Source organism: Psammomys obesus, unplaced genomic scaffold (assembly GCF_907164565.1).
Source record: "Psammomys obesus unplaced genomic scaffold, mPsaObe1.curated_primary_1811, whole genome shotgun sequence".
NCBI classification, from domain to species: domain Eukaryota; kingdom Metazoa; phylum Chordata; class Mammalia; order Rodentia; family Muridae; genus Psammomys; species Psammomys obesus.
In genome coordinates, this window is record NW_026596079.1 from 19,214,258 (window position 1) to 19,227,431 (window position 13,174).

Sequence of the window (13,174 nt, forward strand, 5' to 3'; positions counted from 1 at the left end):
CATTGCTGAGTAATACTCTATTGTATAGATGTACCACAGTTTCTGCATCCATTCTTCAGTTGAGGGGCATCTGGGCTGTTTCCAGCTTCTGGCTATTATGAATAAAGCTGCTACAAACATGGTTGAGCAAATGTCCTTTTTGTGTACTTGAGCCTCTTTTGGATATATACCTAGGAGTGGTATGGCTGGATCTTGAGGAAGCGCTATTCCTAGTTGTCTGAGAAAGCACCAGATTGATTTCCAAAGTGGTTGTACAAGTTTACATTCCCACCAGCAGTGGAGAAGGGTTCCCCTTTCTCCACAACCTCTCCAGCATGTGTTGTCACTTGAGTTTTTGATCTTGGCCATTCTGGTGGGTGTAAGGTGAAATCTCAGGGTTGTTTTGATTTGCATTTCCCTAATGGCTAATGAGGTTGAGCATTTCTTTAAGTGCTTCTCTGCCATTCGATATTCCTCTACAGAGAATTCTCTGTTTAGCTCTGTTCCCCATTTTTTTAAGTGGATTACTTGGTTTGCTGCTTTTCAGCTTGTTTAGTTCTTTACATATACTGGATATGAGTCCTCTGTCAGATAAAGGGTTGGTAAAGATTCTTTCCCAATCTGTAGGCAGTCGCTTTGTTTTGATGACGGTGTCCTTTGCTTTACAGAAGCTTTTCAGTTTCATGAGGTCCCATTTATTGGTTGTTGCTCTTAGAGCCTGTGCTGTTGGTGTTCTGTTCAGGAAGTTTTCTCCTGTACCAATGAGTTCTAGGGTATTCCTCACTTTTTTTTCTAGCCGATTTGATGTGTATGGTTTTATGTTGAGGTCTTTGATCCACTTGGACTTCAGTTTTGTGCAGGATGATAAGTATGGATCTATTTTCATTTTTCTACATGTAGACATCCAGTTGGACCAGCACCATTTGTTGAAGATGCTATCTTTTTTTCATTGTATGGTTTTGGTATCTTTGTCAAAAATCAAGTGTCCGTAAGTGTATGGGTTTATTTTTGGGTCTTCTGTTCAGTTTCATTGATCCACCATTCTGTTTCTATGCCAGTACCATGCAGTTTTTATAACTGTTGCTCTATAGTACAGCTTGAGATCAGGGATGGAGATACCTCCAGAAGATCTTTTATTGTAGAGGATTGTTTTAGCAATTCTCGGTTTCTTGTTATTCCATACGAAGTTGAGAATTTTTCTTTCCAGGTCTGTAAAGAATTGTGTTGGCAGTTTGATGGGAATTGCATTAAATCTGTAGATTGCTTTTGGTAAGATGGCCATTTTTACTATGTTAATCCTGCCAAGCCATGAGCATGGGAGATCTTTCTGTCTTCTGATATCTTCTTCTAATTCTTTCCTCAGAGACTGGAAATTTTTTTTCATACAAGTCTTTGACTTGCTTGGTTAGGGTTACGCCAAGGTACTTTATGTCATTTGTGGCTATTGTGAATGGTGTTGTTTCTCTAATTTCTTTCTCAGCCCTTTTGTCTTTTGTATACAGGAGTGCTACTGATTTTTTTTTTGAGTTAATTTTGTATCCGGCCACTTTGCTGAAGGTGTTTATCAGCTGTAGGAGTTCCCTGGTAGAGTTTTTGGGGTCACTCACGTATACTATCATATCATCTGCAAATATGATAATTTGACTTCTTCCTTTCCAATTTATATCTCCTTGATCTCCTTCAACTGTCTTATTGCTCTAGCAAGGACTTCCAGCACTATGTTGAAGAGATATGGGGAGAGTGGGCAGCCTTGTCTTGTCCTTGATTTCAGTGGGATTGCTTTAAGTTTCTCTCCATTCAGTTTGATGTTGGCTATAGGCTTGCTGTATGTCGCCTTTACTATGTTTAGATATGTGCCTTGTTCCCTGATCTCTCCAATACTTTAAACATGAATGGATGTGGATTTTGTCAAATGCTTTTTCAGTATCTAGGGAGATTATCATGTGGTTTTTTTCTTTCAGTTTGTTAATATGGTGGATCACATTGATGGATTTCCGTATATTGAATCACCCCTGCGTAGCTGGGATGAAGCCTACTTGGTCATAGTGGATAATATCTTTGATGTGTTCTTGTATTCGGTTTGCAAGTATTTTGTTAAGTATTTTTGCATCAATGTTCATAAGGGAGATTGGCCTGAAATTCTCTTTCTTTGTTGAGTCTTTGTGAGGTTTAGGTACCAAGGTGACTGTGGCTTCATAGAAGGAGTTTGGTAATGTTCCTTCTGTTTCTGTTTTGTGGAATAGTTTGAAGAGAATTGGAGTTAGCTCTTCTTTGAAGGTCTGGTAGAATTCTGCATTGAAGCCATCTGGTCCTGGGCCTTTTTTGGATGGGAGACTTTTGATGATCGCTTCTATTTCTTTGGGGGATATACGACTATTTAATTGATTTACCTGGTCCTGACTCAGCTTTGGTGAGTCAAATCGATCAAGAAAATTGTCCATTTCATTTAGATTTTCAAATTTTGTGGCATATAGACTTTTGAAGTAAGTCCTAATGATTGTTTGGACTCAGTGTCTCTAGTTATGTCCCCCTTTTCATTTCTGATTGTGTTGATTTGGGTGGTGTCTCTCTGCCTTTTAGTTAGCTTGGCTAAGGGTTTGTTGATCTTGTTGATTTTCTCAAAGAACCAAAAATCTCTCTTGGTTTCATGACAGATTCTTAAGGAAGCTTTTTCTCCATGACAACAAAGGAATGGTTCTTTATTTCTGCCATGGAATGATGTCCCATGGGGATGTGACTTTTGGTGCCGCAGCAGTCTGCGCCTCCAGTAGGGAAGGTCAAGAGGAAAATATGGAGGGAGCGAGCCATGCTGATGATTTTTCCAAATAGAGAGAAAACCTGAGAACCTTTCCTCCAGATTTCTGGGCATGTGAGATAAAGTAAAACCCCTTTGATGCTGATGTTGCATTTGGACAAGGTAGTCTGTCTTGCACAGGTGAAATACTGTAAATAATTCAGCATATTGTGTTCACATTGCTTATTTTTCCTTTTTATTATTTTGTGAGTTATTTGAAGGACAACCTTTTAAATTTTTTATTCTTTTCTCATACATTACATACTAAATGAAATTTTCCCTCCACTCCTCCCAGTCCCTCCCTCCACATTCCCTTTCCCTAAATCAACTCCTCTCTAGTTTTCCTTCAAGATGAAGAAAAGGAGGAGGAGGAAAAGGAGGAGGAGGAAAAGGAGGAGGAGGTGGCTTCCAAGGTCAGGTGGATATGGTAACCCAGTAGGAGGGCAAGGGTCTTAAGCACAGGCAAAAGAGTCAGAGACACTCCCCATTCTCACTGTTGGGAGTCCCACAAGAACACCAAGCTACACAACCATAAAGTATGTGCAGAGGACCTAGCTCAGACCATACAGAGTCCATGTTTGTCCCTTCAGTTTCTGCGAGCCCTGAGTCCTGCTTAGCTGATTCTGTAGACATTGTTTTTGGCTGTGGTGTGCTTGACACCTCAGGCTCCTACAATCCTTCCTCCCTCTCCTCTGTGGGGTTCTCTTGGCTCCACCTAGTGTTTGGCTGTGGGTCTCTACATCTGCTCCCATCAGCTGCTAGATGACTCCCCTTTGATAACAATTGGGCTAGGCACTGATCTATGAGCATAGCAGAATAGCACCATTAGGAAATCATTTCACTGACTTTTTTTTTTTTTACCAGTCGTATTTTGTTCTATCCTGTGACTGAACTGTCCTGCCTCTGGTTCCTGGCCATCCACACAGTGTCAGGTGTGGGCTCCCTCTCCCTGGTGTTGGCAGTAGGGTCAGAATTCAGTATCCTTTAGTAGTAATTTCCCCACTAAGAGCTACAGTCAAGGGTATGTGTCCAAGATCTGTTCCATTTTGGACATAAACTTGGATTGTTATGGAGTGAGGAATCTGTCAATGGATCTCAGATAAGAAGCCTCCTGGGGTGGAAGAGCAAATGTTCAATCATATTAGCATAATTAATCAGAGATTTTGAAGCTGTTTATTTAAACTTTATATGAAATCTCACCACAAAGCTCTGTGTACATGTTAGATGAAAGTTTGGTGCATTGGTCAAGGAAGGAAATGGGGTGATGGAGTATTGTAGAGCCTCTAGCCATGCAGGGAACCTTTTCTGTTCTTCTGGGGCTTTCAGGTACATTTCTGAGAGTCCTCAGCTGGGTTAATGGGTACTGCTCATAAAAGCTGGTTCCATGACTTCAGACCCACTGAGCATCTTCGCTCTCCTTGGCCCTTCCCTCTGCTAAGGACCATTTGCTTCTTTTAAGATTCTATATTTATCAAACGTGCTTAGAGCCCTCCAGCAGTGCTGGCTGAAAATGATGGCATGCAGTGAAGAGGACAGGTTATTTTGAAGAGTCCACTGGGCAGTCTGGGTGATATAATCACATGCACTTAATTTTATGGTTTGTTGCACACATCATACCAACGAGAGCCCATGTAATCTGGAAAGCTTCTCTAAACCAGAACTAGACATTTTACACAGGCTTTGGGCTCTTTTTTTCTTATTAATTGGTATGAAAATCACTTCAGATTCCTGTAGAGGTCCTAGAGAAGCCAGCTTCTTCCCAGGTTTCCACCCACATATTACTGAACATCCTCATTGACTTTCAACATCAGCGGATAGGTAGTGGGGACAGGTCTCGGTGTGTTACAGTGTCAAGCCAGGAAGAGAGTCACGAGATACCATTCTGCTTATGGTGTGTTCTTGTACTGGCTGGCTTTGTGTCACCTTGGCACAAGCTAGAGTCACCAGAGAGGAAGGAGTGTCAGTTGAGGAGATGCCTCCATGAGAGCCAGCTGTAAGGCATTTTCTTAATCAGTGATCAGTGGGAGAGGGCTCAGCCCATTGTGGGTGGTGTCATCCCTGGGCTGATAGTTCTGGGTTCTATGAGAAAACAGTCTGAGCAAGATCTGAGGAGAAAGCCAGTAAGCAGCATTCCTCCATAGCCCCTGTATCAGTTGCTGCCTTCAGGCTTCTGCCCTGTTTGAGTTCCTGTCCTGACTTCTTTTGGTGATGAACAACAATGTAGAAGTGGAAGCTGAATAAAACGTTTCCTGCCCGGCTTTGGAAGGAATCTGGGAAGTTGCCAAAGGCTGAGGCACCTAGGGACTTGCAGGGCAAGAATAAGTCCGTTAATCTAAATCCATTGGAGAGTCATTAGAGGACTCTCAATGTAAGATCTTACCTCTGTGTTTTAATATGTGAACTCTGTGAAAATGCAGGTTTTTGGAGACAAGAAGATAAGCAGGAAGCTCAGACAGAGCTTTCACACTGCTGCACTCAAGTTGTGCCAAAGGCTTGAGTTAGGATGGTAGCAGTAGATGGGAAGGGGGGAACTACCTTTCTTTTCACTATGTATTTAACAACCAAACACAATGCCTCACCCTTTACCAAAATTCGCCAATACCCAGTAGTTCATCAGGGATGAGTAGAGCCACATGGGGCCCTCTGGCATCCATACCTAAAGCCTGATGGGCTCTTACTGTACTGAGCCATGCGCAATCACACCTGCTGTGAGCTCATGATTTCAATGGCTGTGTCACGCCCAGAAGTTGGCATTTCTCAGCCCTTGTCCATAATGTCCAGATCTTACATTCTGTCACCACCTTCTTCACCAATGCTTCCTGAGCTCAAGAGAGCGTGGAGGAATGCAAATAATGTTGCAAATATGTTGTCCAATGAGTTAATAGTCATCTATCAAGTACCCTTTTCGCTTCACATTTATGAGCACTGCTCATCACTTGGGGGGTGATATCTCACTATAATTTTTATTTGTATTTCCCTGGTGATTAGTAATATTGCTCACCTTTTTGCATCAGTTAGGGTTAGCTGTTTATGTATCTTTGAAAAACAAAATGAGTATTGAGGTCAATTCCCCATTGTTAGTTTCGTTACTTATTTTCTGGCTATTGAGTTTTACGGATTCCTTGTACATTTCACATACTGATCACTTACCAGATTGTGGATTACAATTATCTGAAGAGTGCCTTGTCATTTTGTTAACTGCTTTGTTTGCTGCCCACAAGCTTTACATAAACTGCCATTTCTTGTTAAAAAAGATTTCCTTCCCAACTTACTTTTTGGTCCTGGTGTTCATCAGAGCAATAGAAAGTAAGGCAGTCTCTGTGTGTGTGTGTGTGGGGGGGGGGGGCTGGTGGATGCTGGTAGGGAATCAAATCATTGATACCGCTAATGATCACATACAAAGAGCCAGCATGTGAGTGTTTAAAGAGGAGGTGTGCTGATTAATCTTCCTTGTCAACTGGACTAGATTTAAGATCACGTAAGAGACACCCCCTTTGGACGTGTCTGAAGGCATTTCCAGAGTTATTTAAACGAGGTGGGAAGATCTATCCTGAATTTGGCGGGCACCACTCTATGGGCTAGGGTTCTTGACTGAACACAAAAGAGGAAGAAGCAGGCGGACAGAGAACTGTCTTTGTGCTCCAGGATCGCAATGTGCTCACCCACAGTTCTCAGCTGCCTCATGCTACTGCCTCCAGACCTTTCCAACCATGATGAACAGCACCTCCAAACCACAATCCAGGACAAACCCTATCTTCCTGAAGCTGTTTTGGCACAGATATGATAGAAGTAATCAAGACAGGTGAGGGTGTCTTTCACTTTGCACAGACATTTGCTGTCCGTTTTAGTTTTTAGAGACATGAATTTCAATCTCTCAGACTAGATGGATTGAGACTTAAGACCTACCCCTTATCCTGACCTCTCAGCTGAGATTCTTTGAATCCTCTCTTTATCCCAAGGTAATAGCATCCTTGAAGCTTTCTCAAATGTAGTCTTTTCTTTCTTTCTCCCCTATATTCTTTTCTTTCTCTGTATACCTTGGCTGGAAAGCTGTTGGCAGCTGGCCCTTTAACTACCAATATGATTTCAAGACCTTACAACTTTCCATTACTGATCTGACTGGAGTCACTCTGCATTATCGCTGTTTACTCTTAGTGTCACACTCCTCAGGCATGCTCCCTGCCAAAGACAGAGGGAGGCAGGGATACTAGAGCAAGCTGGCACTCACTGATGAGAAATGTTGGCTTGAGTATCCTTTGAAGGCTGTTCTCTCTCCCTATTTTTTTCCTGCTCTCTCTCCCTTCCCTATCTCCCTATTCCTCCATCTTACTCACTTTCTTTCTTTTTGCCAGTCCTGGGGATTGAACCTAGAACATCACACATGCTAGGCAAGATTCCAACTTGAACTTGCTTTGTAGCTCAGTCACTCTCTCACCTCACTTTAACACTCTTTCTCCCTCCTTCTACCCCGCTCTCCCATCTTCTTTATGTTTTTTTTTTTCTAATAAACTTTTCAATGTTTGTTTTTGAAGAGGCATTTCGCTATGTAACCCAGGCTGGCTGGCCTTGAACTTCAGATTCATCTGCCTCAGCCCTTTGAGGACTGGTATTATAGACATGTGCCATCACACCAAGAACATTTTGCATTTCTTTTTTAAAAAATAATTTTAAAAATCAATTAGTTAACTTAGTCACTTTGCATCCCAATTGTAGCCTTTCCATCTCTCTTACCCCTTCTCCCTCCCTCCCCTTTAGAAAAGGAGAGCCCCCCCCACCTACCATCCCAGCACATCAATCAAGTTGCATCAGGGCTGAGCACCACTGGGCGGAAGTGATTGAAAAGCATGCAAGAGAGTCCTTGTTAGAGACAGCCTTAATTCCCCTTACCCATAAGGTTCATCTGTGTAGGGGCCTAGTTCCAGTCCATACATGGTCCTTGGTTGGTGCTTCAGTATCTGCAAGTCACCCTGGGTCCAGGTTAGTTGACATTTTGCATTTCTTATTCCACCTTTGTATCTGCTCCACAGAAGACCAGGACTCATGCAAACTTATGCAGCCCAGAAGAAGAGAAGGTGAGTGACGATAATTTTAGATGCGTGGCCAGGAAAGACCGAAAAGTCAGCATTGATTTACTGACTTAACTGAAGTGAGAGGACACACATGCAAAGACTAGGAGGAACAGTTAGGGCAAAAGAAGGAAGAAAACGTGCAGGGGCCATCGGAGCAACATCTCTGGTCTCCTTTCACTCTGGCTCACACAGGCTCCCTTTCATATGAACCACTGTAATGTTAAGTGATTTGCACATATAGCTTCTTGTTAGTTCACACAAACAAAGAACGCCAGGTTTAAAATCAAAACGCTTTGCAGATACTTTTCTGCCTTGGAGGTGGGAAGAACGGGCAGGGGAAGAAACAGACTCTGCCTGGAAGCCTAATCATTCCATAGTGATGCTGAGTTAGTGTGAGACAGGTGTATTTATTTTAAATATAGTTTAAAGGCCTGGAGCTGCTGTGTAAGGGATTTGATGTATTGAATCTGGAAGTGAAGGGGCTAGCAGGCTGAGCTGGGGACTTAGCTTTGTAAGCTCAGCGGGATAGCAGCCATGGGGAGAGCAGGTGGGAGGGGGACCGCAGCTAGCCATGGACACTGAGGTTGGCCAGGTGGGCTCAAGGGTTGTTTTTCACATAAAATGGAGAGTTTTGAACCAGTGGAGGGTAACAGCTGTGTTCAAAGATTTTGGCTTCCAAGTGCAGAATATTAATATTGCCCAGAAGGAGACTGATAGAGTCTACCTGTTACTAAGGAGGTTAGCAACAGAATGTAGCAAATTTTCCTGAATTTCTCTCCCATTTCTAAGTTGTTAGTGGAAACAGAGGCTTGAGGCAGCAGTGCAGAAACAGAGCTGGATGTCAGAGATTTTCTTTTTTCTCCAGTTTTCCCTTCAGTCTTTTAGACTGTGTTGGGAGCATCTGAACTTGTAGAAGAATATGAATGTATAATGTGCAGAGAAGATGCTTGCTCGCTATGAACTCAAAACATCTGTGGCAGTGTGCCGTAGGGTTTAGTCTGCTTTATAAGCACACAGCCCCAACACAGCAGCTTAAGCGTCCAGGTGTGTATAGTCTTTTAGAAAATCATCTTTCACATAGATACTATGAGGACACTAAGGCGATTTCATGAATCATCAAAGACTCAGAAACTTTCTACTTTTCTATTCTTCTATGTGTATCTTCCATCTCCATAGTCTGACACGGCTGCTAACTCTCCTGTCATAAAAGCAGATTACATAGAGCAAGAGAAAGGCGTGGAAGGCACATGCTGACCCTGCGGTGAAATCACCCACCATGCCTGTCTGTAAGAAAAGCTGAGAAATGGATGATAACAGCCCCAGTATGAGATGTGGGGTTTGTTTCCTAAGAGGAATGAGGAGAATGATTATTGGGAAGCATCCAACTATCTGAGAAGTATACACATCCGAAGTAAGAAATACCATTCATTCATTCATTCATTCATTCATTCATTCATTCATTCATTCATTCACTCACTCACAGAATCGCTCCTTAATCCCACAATTAGTGAGTACCCTTGTTTTAGGCATTGGAGAGTGAATATGGCTCCGTGTTGCCCAGGGCATCCCCTCCAAATGCAGAGATAAAGATGATCGTGATAGAAGTTGACTAGAGGGTGGTTTTCTGTACAGTGATGGCCACACCCACAGTTTAGGGCTGATTGAGTTAGTGGGCCTTGAAGCAGAGGGAACAAGTGAAGTGGGGCTTGGAGGAGGGAGTCAGGGAAAGGCCACTGCGAGCATAAGGGTTGGCAGCATCTGCTGTTGTGTTTCATCCCGCGAACGACCTGCCTGAGAACCCTCACAGAAGCTGGAACAACGCTGAGGAGTGCTGGAGGAGAGCCATCCCCTTCTGCATTCTGCTGGAGACTCACGGAATCAAACCTTACTGCTCTTGACTTATAGCAAACCTGGCTCTATTAGAGAAGATGGACAGTTTAGGACATAGGACTTTACCCTGTAGATAACTTGAAGTTCTTGGATAATGGGTATGGGAATCACATGACAGTGTTCTAGTTTTGATTCTCAGGAGGCAACTATGGTTTCTGTTTGCCTCTCTGGAACCTCCCTGCAATAGGAAGCCATGCTTGGGGACCCTCCTGTCTGGGCTCCAAAATGTGATACATGAAGCAAAGCTAAATATGACCAAGAACCTGGAGCAGGATTGTTCCAGGCATATTCCAAAGCTGTGAGCAACAAATAAACGTGGAATTAGCTTGCCTCTGACATTTGCAGCTCTTACACAACATCACTGTGGTCAACACCTGGTCATGGACATGGGCACTGGATCCTTCTGAGGTTTAGATTGTACATGCTGGTCAAGGATCCAAAAAGATTTTCTACCCCAAATTTACCCTACCTACAAAAATGCAGGGATAAAGATGGAGCAGGCATTGAGGGAACGGCCAACCAATGACTGCCCTAACCTGAGACCCACCCCGTAGGAGAGAGCCAACCCCTGACGCTGTTAATAGTGCTCTGCTCTGCTCACAGACAGAAGCCTGTCATAGATGTTCTCTGAGAGGCTCTACCCAACAGTGGATAGATGGAAACAGATGCTGAGAACCACAGTCAAACAGTAGGCAGAGCTCAGGGAGTCTTGTAGAAGAGTAGGTGGAAGGATAGAAGGACCTAGAGAGGTCAAGAACTCCACAAGAAGACCAACAGAGCCAACTAACCTAGGCCCATGAGGGCTCACAGAGACCAAAGACCAAAGAGCAGACATGCAATGAACCTAGGCCCTTGACACATATGTAACTGATGGGCAGCTTCGTCTTCATGTGGGTCTCCTAGCAAGTGGAGCGGGGGCTGTCTCTGACATGGACTCTGTTGCCTGCTTTTAGATCACTTGCCCTTATCTGGGCAGCCTTGTCGGGCCTCAGTGGAAGAAGATACACTTAGTCCTGATATGACTGGATCAACCCACTCAGCTTATTATGGGTTGGTAAGGGGGGGGGTTTCCCCTTTTTTGAGGAGAAGGGGATAAGGGAAAGAGGGTGGGAGGGTGGGACTAGGAGGAGAGAAGATAGGGGGTGCATTCTGGATGTAAAGTGAATAAATTAAAAAAACAAAAACAAAAACAAAAAACCCTACCTAGTCCATACATCTGATCAACTCATATGGTGGGAGGGAAATGCCACACATTCTGCAGTATGAGGACTTTCCTGGATGGGACAGTTGGTATCTCGGTAAATGCCAGAATTGAACCCCTCAATCTGGAAGTTACTGGTGTTCTGTTGTAAGGGTCTGTCTGGTGCATGGAAGTTTAGAAGCATCACAGAGCCTTATCAGTGAGGTCAGTGGCACCACCTGCTTTCAGGGTGTGACAATCAAAACTGTCCCCAGATGCTGTCAAATTAATTAATTAATGCTATCAATTAACTAAGAACCGCTGACTTGGTGAGTGTGGCTTCAGTTCTTCTGTCAAAGCTAAGAGCAGAAAGCGATAGTGACATCTTTTGTGGAGGCATTTGCACGAAGCATTTTCAGAGTCAGTCTGATTAGGAAGGTCTGTGGATGCTGAGACACAAGACAGATGAAAGTGCAACAGCGCAAGACAGAGCAAAGGCCAAGTGCGTGATACCAGCGTTCCGTTTTACCACAACCTTCCCAGAAATGAGTCCCTGACGAATGAACCCGAGCACTGTGCAATGAATTCTCTGTGTGTGAGCATGCTTTATAGAAGAAACCACAAACGCGGGCAGGCTTACCTATTTTCTTGCTTCCTTTGCAGCCGCGTTTGAGAAAGGCCCCCTTAGCAGTCATGGTTGATGTGTGCCCATTACCTAGCAAGGCTGTGCAGCCTTAACTGCGGCAAGCCCTTCTCCAGCAACCCAGCCTGACTCAGCCAAAACGTGTTTCTAAACCCCCAGCCTCTGATGATAGAGACAGAATGGCTTGAAAAGACTTCTATCTGTTAATTTAGCAATCCCTCTTCTTGGAATTTATCCTTAGGAAGGAATCAAATATGTATACAAAGATTCATGCATAGGATATTTGATTTCAGCCTGATTTGCAAGAGCAAACATTGGATAAGATATTGAGCAAATAAATTACAGCATTTCCAGATGGTGGTATGCTCAACTTGCAGATGAATATTTTCTTCCAAGAGAAAAACTTGATGATGTATTATTCTTTGAGGGAAAGATTTGAATACCATGAACATATGATCCCAATTTGGAAATTGTGTGTGTTTTGCCATCATAGTGAACAGGCAGGGAGCTGTAGGATGCAACGGAAATGAGCTGCAGTTTGTTGCTTTTGGTGCTCCTGTCAAGTTTGTTCTTTCTTTCTTTTTTTTAAAATCCCGATTCTTGATAAATGTGACATGAATCTATGACTTCTTTACTGCTTTTAGCTGAGAAATCTCATCTTGTCTCTTGGTGCACAAAATCAGCTGGTCTTATTTAGTTATGGTGATGTTCACTCAGGGGACAAGCTCACCTCTGCCTGGTCCCTGGGCTCAGTGGGTTGCTGGGCCTCAGCTTTCATCTCCTGGGTCTCTGTTTCCACCTCAGCTGCTTGGGCTTCCTGTAATGTCTCCAGGACTTAGGAGGGGAGAGCAGAGGTCAGGCCTGGAGTCGCTGACTCCATTGGCAGTAGTCTACTATCTGGCGTCGACAGCCATGTCTCTCTCACAGGAACTTTGGTTGATAATTTCTAGCTCCTCCCTCATCTATGCCACTGGGGCACATGCAGTTTGCTGGAGCAGTCTCTTCTGTCATCGCCCTCCCCAGTCTCTCTCAAGCCCCTGGCATGTGGCAGCATTACATCTTAGGCCTGTTCTGGTTTGTGAAAACTGTAAGGCATCCTTCATCCCTATGAACATGAGAATTAAGGGGCCGTCAGCACTCTACCTCTTGTCTCACAGCGCAAGCAGCCAGCCATTATCTCTCTTGCCCCTTAGATTTTTCACAGTGAGTCAGATATTGGACCCCAGAGTGCCCTTGTTCTAAGGGGTCATGCAGGAGGCCTCACTGAAGCCCTTTTGGGCCTAGATTTGAATGGGGAGAAAGAGCCTCTCCCTCACATCAGAACTGGGGTCAAGACACAGATCTATTCCTGGGTCATGTCTAGTCCCTATCTTAACCTCTTCAACTCTTTTAAGGATCTGTACATAAATATATTGGGACAGTAGAACATATTTCTTACTATGTCCTCTGAAGTCGTGGCGGCCTCACATCTTGGTCAGAGATAGGGAGCACACAGCTTTTGCTATGTTGGAGTCTCACTTGACCCCCAAACAGAAACATTGGTTTTAGGGTCCTGCTTTGCAACGATGTAGATTAAAGGGACTATGCATGTTCATGAGGGTGGCAGAGGCCTCTGGGGT